Source organism: Mus musculus, chromosome X (genome assembly GCF_000001635.26).
Source record: "Mus musculus strain C57BL/6J chromosome X, GRCm38.p6 C57BL/6J".
In the NCBI taxonomy this organism is placed as follows: domain Eukaryota; kingdom Metazoa; phylum Chordata; class Mammalia; order Rodentia; family Muridae; genus Mus; species Mus musculus.
In genome coordinates, this window is record NC_000086.7 from 168,581,328 (window position 1) to 168,597,297 (window position 15,970).

The following is a 15,970-nucleotide window of genomic DNA, read 5'->3' on the forward strand; positions in this document are numbered from 1 at the left end:
CATCTTTAGAATTCTACACATCCCACATCCCAGATGAATAGAGACCTTCACCCCATTCATCCATCATCACTGTTTAAAGCTCCAGGTTCCCTTTACCAGGTGAGAAGGCTAGGGCATTTAGCCACTGACACTCACCCATCATTGTCAATGGTATTTCTAGGGATATTGACATCTGGTCCTATGGCCTCTCTGGAACTTGGACCAAATACACATCTACAGTTTAAGAGGTGCAGGTGTTCATGGGACTTTTATGGAAGGAAGCTAGACATGAAGAGGAAAGAGAGAACAGAGACACTGTGTGGAAAGCATTGGCAATTTCACTTCAGGGTCATAAGGACAAAAGATAAATATTTTAGAGGCAAGGAAATTGACAGAGAAGTCCGGGCCCCACCATTTAATTTCTTTGTTTCTCCATTTTTTAAAATGTAAGTAAGGTTTTTACTTCCCCATTTATTTATTTGAAATGTAAGCATGCTATGAGCCATCCCTCCCAACCTGAGTAGCTATCAAAGTTGATGGCTGCTAAGGAAGGGTCAGTCTCCTTTTCATTTTCCTTTTGAAAAATACATATGGAGTGCTCCAAAGATTCGCATGTCATCCTTGCATAGGGACCATGACATGCTAATTTTCTGTGGTTTGCTTCAATTTTAGTATATGTGGTGAGGAAGTGAGCCTAAGTTGGTTTTCATTAGGAATGCAGTCACTTTATAGATTGACCATGCTCCCATGGATGCCTTACACCCATCCACATATGGGAGCACTAATTGGACTCAGTTGGTTATTGTTTTTAAAAAGGAAAAGAAAAAGACCAAAAGGACATAAAGTAAGGGGGGGATATGTTGGGGGTGGATCCAGAAGGAATTGGAAGGGTGAATGTGGACTGTATATGGTAGAAATACGTTGCATACAGGTATGAAATTCTCAAAGAATAAATACAAATCATCATTTTAAAAATGAGTATAATGCAACTACATCCAGCACTTAAGCACTGTTATACCTCAGGCTTCATAGGACATATATTAAGAATAACGCATCCTTATATTTAAAGACTTTATGGCTTAACGAGTGTAGGAGAGCACAGTAATGAGAGTACTATGGCATTTATTGGGGGTTTTCCTACTAAGTAAAGGGATCTTGCTAGATTCTGCCTCTAAATTAACTGTCACCCAGTTGACACCCCTGCAAGGACATTACAGCTGACTTCATCTTATTGATGAAAGTGATGAATTCAAGGCCACAGAGCTAGTGAAAAACAGCTGGAATTCATTCTAATATGCTCCATGAACCAAGCTGCTGGGGAAAAGCTTGAAAGACAAATCATGGCTGGGTGCGATCTGGGCTGTGGTAAGAGTGAGCAAACCCCATAAAACAGAAGATAGTATGTTGATCATTCGACAGTAGGTGTGCCACACCCGAAGACAAGTCCATGGTTATCACAAAGTTGGAGGTTAGGGAAGGTGGAGGAGCATCTGGGATGAGTTAAAAGGAGTTGGGGGTGAATACAATCGAAATATATAGTGTGAAATTCTGAAAGAATTAAGAAATATATATATTAAAATCAGAATAAAGTCCATAAGTAAGGCAGCATAAATATATACCCTAAAACTATTGCAAGGGTTATTAAAAAAGAAATAGGAAAAATAGGATCACATGATTTAGGGCTTTCATAGGCCACGCTAAGGGCTTTCCAAGTGTTTGTCAAGACATTGGACATTGGGCATGCCCAGTGGAATTTTTCTGGGAGCCAGAAGGAATACTTTAATATGCAGATAGGATGGATCAATTTTAGAATTTTAACAAAAGTATAATTAGAGAGAAGAGTAGGCCTCAAAGGGATATATCACATTGCAGAAATTCAAAATATACTTACTGACTTGAGAACAGGCAAAAATCAATTAATGGCAGAGAATTGGTGGCTAAGAAAATGAGCTTGTTTTTGTACAAGACTGAATATTTAATAAGGAAAGTATTGTAAAACAAGAGAAAAGAGGGGGAAAGGTTATTTAGCATATGTTGTTGAAAAACAAACTAGTTTTATTTTAAAGTACATTCTCACATGACATAGAGTCAAATTCTGAGATGGTTAAACATTCTTCCATAAGATGAATGTAGAAAAAAAATGGAAGAAACTCAAAGCCCAAATTTAATTTCTGGTAGGTTTTTTTTTTTTTTTAGAAACAATCAAATTTATATACAAAATAAAATGCAAATTATGCACATTCTTAAAAAGTGTGATTAAGGCAAACCCTTACTCCTTCAACTGCGTAGATCAATATGATCATATCTGGCCAAAATAATTACTAAAAAAACTACAGGAGTGTAAAAACTATACAAGATATACTATAACTGTGAAAAATTATATGTTAGATTTTTTTATTGTTAGTGTAACAAAATGCTACAAACCTAACTTGTTAAATAACCCAAATGTATTATCTTACAATTCTGGAGGTCTCAATGGGCTCAAATTGAAGTGCTCCTCAGGAGCCACTAAAATGAGTCTCCTTCAGGCTCTGGTCAACATTTTGTCTCCATATTTGCTCCTGTGAGTATTTTGTTACTCCTTCTAAGGACCCAAGGACAGAGACTGCCTCACTTGGGGATCCATCCCATATACAGTCACCAAACACAGACACTATTGTGGATGCTAACAAGTGCTTGCTGACAGGAGCCTGATATAGCTGTCTCCTGAGAGGATCGGCCAGAGCCTGACATATACAGAGGAGGAAGCTCACAGCCCACCATTGAACTGATCACAGGGTCCCCAATGGAGTAGTTAGAGAAAGGACAGAAGGAGCTGCAGGGGTTTGCAACCCCATAAGAAGAACAACAATATCAACCAATCAGAGCTCTTAGGGTCTAAACTACCAACCAAGGAGTACACATGGAGGGACCCATGGTTCCAGCCTCCTATGTAGCAGAGGATGGCATTTTCGGGCATCAATGGGAGGAAGGCCCTTGGTCCCATGAAGGCTCAATTCCCCAGTGTAGGGGAATACTAGGGCAGGGAGGGTGGGGGTGTGGGTGGAGTACACCCTCATAAAAGCAGGAGGAGCAGGGATGAGATGGGGGTTTCTGGGGGGCAGGAAATCGGGAAAGGGGATAACATTTGAAATGTAAATAAATAAATATCCAATAAAAAATGTTTTCAAATAAATGAGTTTCCTTGGCCTTTCCAGCCTCTAGGGGGAGCACACACTCCTTGATTTTTGGCCCTTTCCACCAGCAACTTCTGGTGGACTCCTAAATCTGACCACCCTCCCTATATAGCCAGCTTTTCCTTCTGAGCTTTTTGTTTGTTTTCTTCCCCCCACCCCTTCCATTTTCATGGACCCTTCTGCATACATTGGGTTTACCCAGTGTGATGGCTAATTTGACAGAATCTCAAAGTACCAAGCATACAAATCTCTGGGCACGTGTGTGAAGGATTTTCTAAATTGAGTTAATTGGGGTGGGAAGACACACACTAAACGGGTGTCCCCATCCCATGGCCTGGAGTAACAGATTGAATGAAAGGAAAGGAAGAAAGGGAGCTGAGCACTGGTGTTCACCCGCCTCTCTCTCTCTCTGTCTCTCTCCCTCTCCCTCTCCCCCCCCTCAGGCTACTGGCACCATGCCCTTCCCCCCACCCCCAACAATGATGGGCCATATCCTCATATTGTGACTGAATACACATCCTTAACTTTCTTCTACCAGGTAGTGTCTCATAGCCTGATACACTCTGATAATCCAGCATGGTCTCCCTCAGATGAAGCCTGAAGGCTAAGAATGCTTCCTTCCATCTATAACATTTACATGAAAATTTAACAGCTTTCAAGAACTAGGCCACTGCCATCTTTGAGAGGCAGGGATGAAAAATTAGATAGATAGATAGATAGATAGATAGATAGATAGATAGATAGATAGATAGATAGATCATCCCTGAAATTCTAGTACTCAGGACCCTGGGACAAGAAGATCACGTATCCAACCAAGGACAGGGATACACCACACAAATCACATCACTACTAACATCGAGAAAACAAAGAAACAAAAAATAAACAGTCTATTGGCAGACAAGTGTTGTAATCTCTTTTCCAACTCTTTCATTATGCCATATTATTTTCACCATCTTTTACAGACAAAGGACTGGTGGCAGATGGGGGCAAATGTGAGAAATCTTTTCTTAATTTCAGCCCCAGGAGTGCTGGGTTAGCAGGTGAAGTTGTGCTGCATTCCTAGCATTCTTGGGGTTCTTTTGTTTGTTTCTTTTCTTTTTCTTTCCTTAACATTTTTTAGATCCTCCCTAGCCTAAGACCCCACCAAGGTACTGTACTGACCCAGTTATAGTCAAAGAGCCCTCAATCCTATGTGGCACAGACACAACACAACCACTCATTGCCCTGGCCATTTAGATACATACCAGGAGCCTCCCTGCAACAGTACTGAGTAAAACCAAGGGCATTTTCTTACTGGATACTGCGAACAAGGAGTCAGAAATAACACAGTGAAGAGTTTACTGGATTTTTTGTGTTGATAAGCATATCCATTCCAGAATACAGAGATGCAGGAAGCTGGACAGATGGTAATGCTTCTAGGGGCTGGGAAGATGACTTGGTAGGCAAGCATATTTGCTGTGTAAGGCTTAAGTTCAACTACCAAACACCCACAGTTTAGAAATAGGCTAAGGGGATGGCTCAGTATGTAAGACTGTTTGCTGGAAAAGCAAGAGAACATGAGTTCCCAGAACACATTAAAAACATGCCCCTGTCACCTTAGAGTTGCAGGTGAAGATGGACAGAAACCAGATGCTCAGTGACCAGCTAGCCCAGCCAAAGTGGTGAACTTCAGGTTCAGTAAGATATCTGCTCTCAAAAAATGAATTAGAAAATGATAGAAGACTCAAGATTTTCTCCTCTGGCCTCTGCACACACTGACGCACGGACATAGACATACACAAACACACACACATGCACACACACTTTTTTTTTAATGGCATTCATTCTCTTTACACGTTCTGAAACACTATTTTATGTGCTGGGAATGTAGCTTACTTGAAAGAGCTCTTGCCAGGCATGCACAAAGCCCTGGGTTTGATTGTCAGGTCCATTCAAAAGCAGGTATAAGGTTCATGCCTGTAACAGCAGCATTTGGAAAATAGAGATAGGAGGATCAGAAGTTCAGAATCAGCAGGATGGCTCAGCTGGTAAAAGGAGTTTACACCAAGACTCATGACTTGAAATGGATCTCCAGAACACAAACATGGTGGAAAAAAAAAGAATAGATTGTCCCAAAGTTGTCTTCTGTCATCCATGGGCCATGCCGTGGTATGCATGAATACTCATTCTCTCTTCTCTCTCTCTCTCTCTCTCTCTCTCTCTCTCTCTCTCTCACACACACACACACACACACACACACACACACACATACACACACACACACACAAATAAATATATAAATACTTTTCAAGAAGAAGTTCAGGGCTAGGTGTAATGGTATATACCTTTAATCCCAACACCAGTGAGAAAGAAGTAAATGGATCTCTGTGAGTTTGAGGCCAACCTGGTCTACATAGAGATTTTTCAGGCCAGTGAGGGCTACACACAAAAGAGAAAACAATACTCTACAGTTTAGTATTATTTTTTCCTTGGGGTCTACGGAAATGTGGTCAAGGGCAAGTGTGACATTCATAACAAGGCTTGGACAGCATAGAGAATGTTGGAGAACAGCAGGCACAATGCAGAGCAAAACAGAGAGTCAAAAAGAGAAACTAGCTTTAAAGGTAGCCATCACGTCCAACAAATTAGACAAAACTTTTCAGGGCTGTGGCTGTAGTTCAGTTGACAGAATGCTTACCTAGTATGCACCAAGCCCTGGATTCAATCCCCAGAACTCTGTAAACTGGACTTGGTGTCAAGATCACTTGTAATCCTATCACTTAGGAGATGGGAGCAAGGAGATAAAAATTCAGTGTTATGCTTGATTACACAGTGAGTTCCAGAACAGCCTGGGCTACAAGAAACACTGTAGAGTAAATAAACATCTCCCAGATGTCTAACTCTTGCTACAGAAAGCTTATAGGCTATAAAACAACAGTACATATATTTCCTATCATCTAGCATCATGTTTGAATGCCAACGGTGATGGGTCTTTGAGAGTCAGCATTTTTTTTAGTAAGCATTATGTTGCTGTTGCTGGATTGCTATTGACCATTCTCTCAGCAGCACAGATTAAATGAGAACTTGCATTCCCACCTCCAATCTAGAGAATAGGGAACATGGGAGCAGGATCTTCAAACTGCTTTCTTACAAACTCTCTAGTGACTCCGATGCTCAAAGTTTCAGAATAGGTGGAGAGGTCTTCGGTGCTTTTCCATAGATCCTACTCTCTACCTATCCCCTACAGAGCACTTACAAGCAGAATTTGGACCAGATGCAACCCAGGATATCCTCTCACTGGGCCCATGAGCAGAAGGTAAACATGGAACAGCGAAGACACCCAAGACTTCATTCTCTTTCTAAGAGTGGCCTATGGCTAGAGCTAAAGTTTCTTTTTTTAGAAGTTCTCTGCCAGAGTGTCCTTCTTTACTGCCATGGTGAAAGAAGTTAAGATATCGAAGCTTAGGATGTTTCATGCTGACAAATATAAGAGTAGTTTCAAGGTCACTGATTCAACGTTCACTCTTCTAGTTTTTACGTGATTTATGTGTGTGCACGTGTGCGTGTGTATACATGCATGTTGAGGGCAGAGGTGAGCCTCGGGTGATATTTCTCAGATGCCATCCACCTTCTTATTTGAGACTGAGTCTGATGCTGACTTGCAGTTCACCAAGTAGTCTAGTGGACGGCCATCAAGTCCCATGAATTCTGTTTCAATTACTTTAGCACTGGTATTTCAAGTGTGTGTTATCACTCCTAGCTTTCTGTGTGGATTCCAGGTAGTGAACTCTGGTCTGCATGCTTCTATCGAACGTACGTTACATGCTGATTTATTTCCCCTATTTCTTAATATGATTCTTACAGCAGAAAGGAAAGAGACGCCTTCACCTGCACACTTCTGCAGAGTTTGAGGTGTATCCATGGGATCATGCAACAAGTGCGCTGTTGTTAATGAATCTTGGGTACCCCAACTCAAAAGGAGTTGGGAGCCCCTGATCCAAACTGGTTCTTGAGCAGCTTCTTTGGCTTTGATGTTGACAAATTACCTGAGGATCTTGTGGAAATGGACAGCTTCACTTCAGTAGGTTGGACACAGGGTCAGGAACTGAATTTCAAGGAGGTTTCCAGAGATGTTACCACTCCTGCTGTTGCTGCTTCATAGATGACATTTGAGCATCAAAGTGATATTAAATACCTAATTTCTAATCTTCCTTGCTCCCATATACCCTGATATACAATAACCGACATTTTTTCCAGTTCGCCTGAGGTTTAAGGGGGTACCTATCTGTTTTCTATAAATATTCCAGACAAAGTAGGGTGAGCTGGTTTTCCCACACAGGTACCTGGTTATACCACTATGAACACTTATTAGTGAAAAAAAATCATAGGGAACTGTACTCTATTCCAAACTAAGCTCTTTTTAATCACAACCTTTTTCTAACTAAGCCTAGATTTGGCCTCAGCCTCCTTCTTAATATTCAGTTCCAGAAACCACTACCAATCAATTATCATTGGCACAGGAAATGAAACCTATTTCCAACCATGTTAGGAGCCAAAAAACCATTCTGCATCACTTACTGGTCTCTCTATGGAAAATAATAATCATGATGATAACAATGACAAATAATTTAGCCAAACTTGGTGTGCGCTAGGGATAAATTTTTATACTTGGCAATAATAGTTGTAAGTGGGAATAAATAACCCACACATAGCACAATGATAAATCATGGAGTAGAAGAACTGTGTCTTAGAAAATGTAACTTAGGAGACAAACAAGTGACTTCACTGTGAGAGCCTGCTTCCTCCTCCATAAAATGGGAAATTTATACTGGCCTTCCACTTATGATTGATGCATGAGTCAAATGATCAGTTAATACCTAGCAAGCTTGTATCAAATTTCCTTTTGTCCAGTCTTTCTTTCCCAAAAGTCTCAGTTCCTTAGTTATAGACTTACCTAAATGAGTATTTAGTCACACCAGGAAGAATGAAGCCAGAGTGTTGGTGACAAACAATTTCTCCAGAATCATTAGCTAGTTAGAATTCCCTGCTAGGGACTTGTCTATCCCGCTGGAGATCAAAGCACAGATATCTTTGGATGGCCTTTCCTTCAGTCTCTGCTCTACACTTTGTCTCCATATTTACTGCTGTATTTTGTTCCCCCTTCTAAGAAGGTCTGAAGCAAGCACACTTTGGGCTTCCTTCTTGAGCTTCATGTGGTCTGTGAATTATATCCTGGGTACTCCGAGATTTGGGGCTAATACCCACTTATCAGTGAGTGCATACCATGTATGTTCTTCTGTGATTGGGTTATCTCACTTAGGATGATATTTTCTAGCTCCATCCGTTTTCTTAAGAATTTCATGAAGTCATTGTTTTTAACAGCTGAGTAGTATTCTATTGTGTAAATATACCACATTTTCTGTATCCATTCCTCTGCTGAAGGATATCTGTGTTATTTCCAGTTTCTGGCTATTATAAATAAGGCTGGTATGAACATGGTGGAGCATGTGTCCTTATTACATGTTGCATCACCTTTTGGATATATGCCCAGGAGTGGTATGGCTGAGTCCTTGGGTAGTACTATGTCCAATTTTCTGAGGAACCACCAGACTGATTTCCAGAGTGGTTGTACAAGCTTGCAAGTCCAACAATGAAGGAGTGTTCCTCTTTCTCTACATCCTCACCAGCAAAGGACATTTTGTCAGTAGGACAAAATGGCAACCATCAGATTGGGAAAAGATCATTACCAAATCTACATCCGATAGAGGGCTAATATTCAATATATAAAAAGAACTAGAGGAATTAGACTCCAGAGAATCAAATAACCCTATTAAAAATGAGGTACAGAGCTAAACAAAGAATTTTCAACTGAGGAATATCGAATGGCCAAGAAGCACCTAAAGAAACGTTCAAAATCCTTAGTTATCAGGGAAACACAAATCAAAACAACCCTGAGATTCCACCTCATGCCAGTCAGAATGGCTAAGATCAAAAACTCAGGTGGCAGCAGATGCTGGATCCATCTAATATACAGCCACCAAACCCAGACACTATTGCAGATGCCAAGAAGTGCTTGCTGACAGGGGCCTGATAAAGCTGTCTTCTGACAAATACAGAGCCTGACAAATACAGAGGTAGATGTTCACTGCTAGCCATTGGACTGAGCACGGGGTTTCCAATGGAAGAGTTAGAGAAAACACTGAAGGAGATGAAAGATTTGCAACCCCATTGGAAGAACAAGAGTATCAACTAACCAGACCCTCCCCCAGAGCTCCCAGGGACTAAAGCATCAACCAAAGAGTCCACATGGAGAGATCCATGGCTCCACTCATATATGTAGCAGAGGCATCAATGGGAGGGAAGGCCCTTGGTCCTGGGAAGGCTCGATGCCCCAGTGTAGGGGAATGCCAGGGCAGGGATGTGGGAGTAGGTGTGTGTGTGGGGGGGAGTGGAGCATCTTTATAGAAGCGGTGGGTGTAGGGGTTTTGTGGAAGGGATAACATTTGAAATGTAAATAACGAAAATATCCAATAAAGAAAAGAGTAAGAGGGAGAAAGAGCACAGAAATCTTTGTAATAAATCTCTGTATGGATGAGCCATGTAGAAAATCAGCTGATAGGCTCAGTTACACAGAGCTCTGAGTCTCAAGGGGAGTGTACTGATAGACAATTCCTCTTGCAGTGTTTCTGCTCCTTGTAGTTATATCTTGCTGCCTGCATGTATTCGTGACATATGAGGCTGAGATCAAAGGTAAGTGTCATCTGGAGGCTTGTGAGGAATGATCCACTTTCAAGTTCAGGCAGTGATCATTAGCAAGATCTACTTCCTCAAAGTTTGGGTGGCCAAGATCCTGGCTGGCACCTGCCAAGTGGCCATGCTCAATTCCTTGCTATGCTGACTTCCCTAATTTGCTTTGTTGAATGAGATGTAAGATAAGATAAGATAAGAAAGAAGTAGATACTTTACAAGTAATAATTTAAAATTTTTATTTAATTTTATTTTCTGTGTATGGATGTTTTGCCTGTATGGATGTCTATGAACCACATGAATACTGTGTTAGATCCTTTGTATCAGGAGTTACAGACAGTTGTAAGCATGGATGCTAGGAACAGATGCCAGATTTTCTGCAATAGTAACAAGTGTTCTTAAGAGTTGAGCTGCCTCTCCATAAATAATAATTTTTATAATTTAACCCTAATGAGCACTTTTGTCATATTCTACTGATGAAATAACAAAGATCACCTTACCCTAAACTCCTTTTATTGAAATATGATTTCAAAGTACCTTGAACTGAAGTGAAAACGTAAGGGTTCTTTGAAAAGTCAGTTGAGTTGGATGGTGTTTTGCTAAGGCAAACTTGTGAGGAAATGTTTAGCCAAAGCAGACACAAGTGAAAGGATATTCTGCTAAAGCAAGCACATGAAAGAAAGCATGATGAAGGATTCTTCATTCTTCATTGGTCCACCTTACATTGCATAGTTGGGCTGCATTTTCTGGACTCCATAGAGAGAAGCCTGCCAAAAAAAGTTCTGGTGGCATGCTGCAGTTTCTTGTCCCTTTCAAGGACTCAGGCTGATTGTCAGAGTGATGTCACCTGAGACAGATACATGAGCTAAGGCAAGACAGGTGAAGGACACATGTTTGGAGGGAGTATAAAAAGGACTCAACAGACAATGATAGAGGCTGAACTTGGCTTACATATAGAATTAGCTATACAATGCTTGTTGGTCTCTGGTCTTCACTGATCTTCACTTTACTGAGAGAGGCACAGCTGAGAACTTCTCCTAGCATCCTTGCTGGTCCTTTGTGCTAACCTGAGCCAAGACTGAGGCCTAGCTGTCTCTGCTAGGTAGGGCCACCAATGATGATCCCTGCTTGCTATCCCAATTCTACCAAAGTGGAGTTCTGGTATATCTATAAAGTGTTTGTAAATAGACCGAGCTGCAGCTGCTGGTGATTCCTATTAACTGAACTGCTGATTTCCTGACAATGCAGATGGGAGTTGCTTCAAAAAACCATTTCTAAACAGATCCACTTCCCTCTATCCTTTCTTTCTCACTACTTCTAGAGGGTGGTGGGCTAAAAGAGAAGTTAAAGTGTTTAAAATAGAATTCAGAAAAATTTAAAGTTACATTAAACTAAACAGAAAACAAACCCACAGCATTTTTTCCATTACTGCTTCCAGAAATGTGAACACAGCTAATTGCTCCTCCACCATATCGTTTAGGGAATAAAATTTTAAAATATTATATAGTACGGCATCAAGACAATAAGACCATTAGAAAGGCAGCTATGGAAAAATCATAGTCAACGTCAAGCTTCAGAAAAATGAGGTCAGCAGTCTGTGATCATGTACAACCCATAAAACTAACTGTCAGAAAATGTTCCCAGTTGCTCTGTTATCCTTTCTGACCTCCTAACTCTATGAAAAACTCATCTGTTCCAACTGTAACCCTTCCATTCCAATACTTCATTTCATTAAATGACTTCAGAGAACTCAAGAATAAGGATCCATCTGTGTCAAGTGTCAATTGTGTCATTTAAGAATTATTTCTCCCTGTAAATATAAAATGTGTTAATGCCATGGTTTGTGTCAACTCAAATCACAAGTATTCAAAACAAGAACAGAGCTGGCAAGGAGCTTAGCAATGACCTGTTTATTAGTGTTCAATCTTGATTGCAGGTTAAGAATCAGCAAGAGGGTGCTTTTCAAAATCCTAATGTCCTGAGAGCACCCCCAAGACAATTTCACTAGACTGAGAAAGTGGATAGAAGGAAGATTCGGGATTTTTAAGGCTCCTTAGTACCTTAGCCAAGGTGTCAAATCACTGTTGTAGTTTAGAAAATGTGTCCAGAGAGATAAAGTGACTCTAGAATACAACAGAGCTAAATTGCAGAATTACCAGCACCATCCCCTCCTATTAGCAGGTACTATAGTGATTTCTTCATTGGTGGTATCCAAAACAGTGGCAATTAGCTGGTCCCCAGACAACAAGCTGATTAATAAAGGTACATGTAGACCTTCTAAACTGTACAGATTCCCGTCTCTCCTGAAACAGACCACTGTTCTGTGTTTTGTTTTGTGAAGCTGGTCAGGCAGTTCTAAATGTGTACCACTGCTGATGTGAGGCTGGAGAAATGGCTCAATGGTTTAAGTGCACTGTCTATTTTTTCAGAGGACCTGAATTCAATTTCCAGTACTCACAACCATTTGTAACTCCAATTATGGCATCCATGGGCAACAGACATATATATCGTACAAGTGCAGGAAAAGTCCCATACACATAAAAGTTAGATAATTTTTTTAAAAAAACATTTTTAAAACTTTTAAAAAACTGAAAATAAACTTTACATTTTTTTCTTTTTCTGTTTTCATGCAGTGTGTTTATACATGGTGTGCATGTGCATGTATACATACTTTTTGTGTGGGTGGGTGGGTGGGTGGGTGTGCCTTTGTGCATGCACATGTGAGGCTTAAGGGTGACTTCAGGAGTCATAATTGATTACTCATTCAACGTGTTAATTGAGGAAGGGTCTCCCATTGGGAAGCAGAGCTTGCAGATATTCCAAATCTTACTGGCCAGTTTGCTCTAAAGAACCACTATCTCCAACTTCTGTGGCTGCAATTATAGGTGTGCTACCCCAGTGGTCCATCTTTTTTCATGTGTTTCTTGGGACCCAAATTGCAGTCCCTCAAGATTGTGAGGTAAATGCTGTAAATACTGAACCATGCTCTGAGCCCCCTACTGATTTAAATTTTGGGGTTAACATATAATGTATGAGATCATATTTCTTAACTAAAGGTCACAGAATACAAGGGTGTGTCTTCTTCATGCCCAAGTGGATTTATCAGGAGAAGCCAGGACTGTAAGCACTTTCAGAAAGACAATGTACAATAGACATAATATGTTAAAATTAGCCCTAAAAGGATAAAAATTTCTTTCTATAGGGTAAGATTTTCTATAATATCCTTCATTGTGTAAAGTTTTGATATTGAAAGGAAATGCGGGGCTGACAGTACAATTAATCTAAGACATAAGAGAGTTTGAGATGTTCAAAGTGTTAGATTTAGGGTGAAAGAAAGGAAGGGGTATAGGTTCCAAAGAAAGGCATGGAGTCAAATTGTCCTTCAGGCAAGAGCTCTGTTATCCTGCTGACAGGCAGCCCAGCATGATGAATCTGAAGAAAATGGCTTAAATCCTGCCAGACAAAGGGAGGTGTCTACTTGTAACCATTTCTGCAGGAAGGGTGGGGGATGGGGATCCTACTTCCTAAGAATGATTAATATGAAATCTGCACAATAGGCAAATTTGTTACTTAGACTACCTGACAAGTCTCACAGAGACACTGGCTAAGTGAATGGTCTCACAGAGAGGCATAGAAGAGGTGAATGGGGCTTCAGTCAAAATCAGTACAGTAGTTGGCAGAGTGTCTGAGTTTGTTTCCCACCCTGTTTTCAACTAAGAAATTTATACTAGGTACTTATTAATATAAATATCCTTGAAGGTTGTGAATAGTGGCACATACCTTTAATCTCAGCACTTGGGAGGAAGAGAAAGGCATATTTCTGAGATTGAAGCCAGCCTGGTTTACATAGTGCATTCCAGGACAGCCAGGGCTACATAGAGAGATCCTGTCTCAAAACAAAACAAATCAAACAAAAGACCCAAAATATCCCTGCAAGTAAGCAACTTAAAACATTAATTTATAGATCTAATGGGCTAGAAATTGGAAGCCACTTGGCTGAGTGAGTCTAGCCCAGGGTCTCAGGAGATTTTTCTGGACAACAGTCATTAACTGCCTGTGGCCCAAAGTTATGCTTCCAAGACAGATTGTGTGGCAGACAACATGCTGGCTACTGATAGCAGGTTTGGACTCATTGCCATGTGGACCTTTTCCCTAACTGCCCATAAAACAAGGCAGCTGGCTTCTTCCAAAGTGAGCCATCTGAGAGTAAGCAAAGCAGCAGCCTCAAACCTTTTGTTGACATAGTCCCAGAAGCAGTGTATCACCGTTTCTATGTAATTTACTTATTGCAAGCAAGTCCTTCAGTGTGGCGTACGCGGAAGGAGAGAAACACGAGCAGTGCTTTTGACAACTGTCAAGGAATCAAGGAGAAGACCTATAGAGCTGGCGGCAACAGCCTCAGGGGGAAAAAAGCCAAATGATAAGATTTTACTTTAGGAACACTATCTGCCATTTCCCGAAGACTGTTATTATCTTAACACTGAAGGCAAAAGTACAACTCCTTTAAGAAGAGAGAGGTTAAGAAAGCAGAGCTCCCTTTTGCCATTCCCGACCCCCTACACTATGCACATTTCTGGAACTGCTGCTTTTAGCTCTCTGTCCTAAGTCTGCCTGATCAGTTTCTAGCCCCTGTTTCTCATCACTAGGTTGTACAAGCCTAGCGACAGGAGTTTGAGCTGTGGGACACACACACACACAAAATGGTGGAAAGACAAAACTGAGCCATCTGAGAGTAAGCTCTTCTCTGACCTCCACACCTACACCATGGTCTACACCATTGGCTTACACACACACACACACACACACACACACCACTAAAAATGAGTTTCAGAGAAACCATTCATCAGAGATAAGAAATTAGAATGCATAAACAGATTTCCATTGAATAATTACTTTTCCTTTTAAAATTGAGAATAGATTTGTTTTCATACAATATATTCTATTCATGGTCATTTTCCCTCCAATAAAGCCTCCCAGATCCTCCCATCTCTCCATTCGCCCCTATAAAAAAACAAATAAGAATCTGAAAACAAAATAAACAAAAGCTCACAAAATCAGAATAGGACAAAGAAAACTAACAAATAGAAAGAAAAAAAAAGAGAGAGCCAAAGAAAAAGAACAAGAAACAAATACAGAAGCACAGACATACACATTCACATCCACAAAAATCCCTTACAAACACAAATTCAGAAACCATAGCATATGAAGAAAAGTCCTGTAAGATTTTAAAAATGTCCAAACAAAGCATTATGAGACCAGAAACCTCCCAAAATACCATTGAGTTTGTTTTATGTTGGCCATCTACTACTGGGCATGGGGCCTGCCTTTAAATTTGATTTGTTTCTCCAGTGAGACTCTATTGAAGAAAACCATTTTTTCTTTACAAGCAGTTGTCAAGTGGAGATAACTTCTTCTGAGTTAGGGATGGGGGCATGTGTTCACTCTTCCTCTCGGCATTGGGAAGCCCATCTGGCTAAGACCTGTGCAGGTCCTATGTACACGGCTACAGTTTCTGTGAGTTCTTACGTATTTACAAGGCCTTGCTTTCTTCATATCCTGCATCCTCTCTCGCTCTTACACTTTTTCTGCCTCCTCTTCTGCAGGGTTCCCTAAGCTCTGGGAGGGATTTGAAGGAGAATATTATTTAGGACTGAGTGTTTTAATGATTTTCCTGCCAAACACACAAATTTAATTTATTTCTCTATATTTCTTTCTTTTTTCCTTTCCTTTCCTTTCCTTTCTTTTCCTTTCCTTTCCTTTCCTTTCCTTTCCTTTCCTTTTCTTCCCTTTTGTTTCTTTCTTTCATTCTTTCCTTCCTTCCTTTTCTTCCTTCCTTTCCTTCATTTTTGTCTTGCTTGCTTGTTTGCTCTGACTAGCTTGAGTGTGGCGAGTGTGGCTCTAGCCAGGCTTTCCCTTCTCCCCCATTCCCTCTGCCTTGTTAAAAATCATTAGCTTACATTCCTAAAGCTACCCACCAAGGTCTATTCCCTTACGTGGTCACTACTTTCTCCTGAGGCCAACTACCAGGGTCCAGCTATCAAAGTATTGAAGTCCAGCAATTAAAAGTCCCCTTTGTCTCACTTCATTAA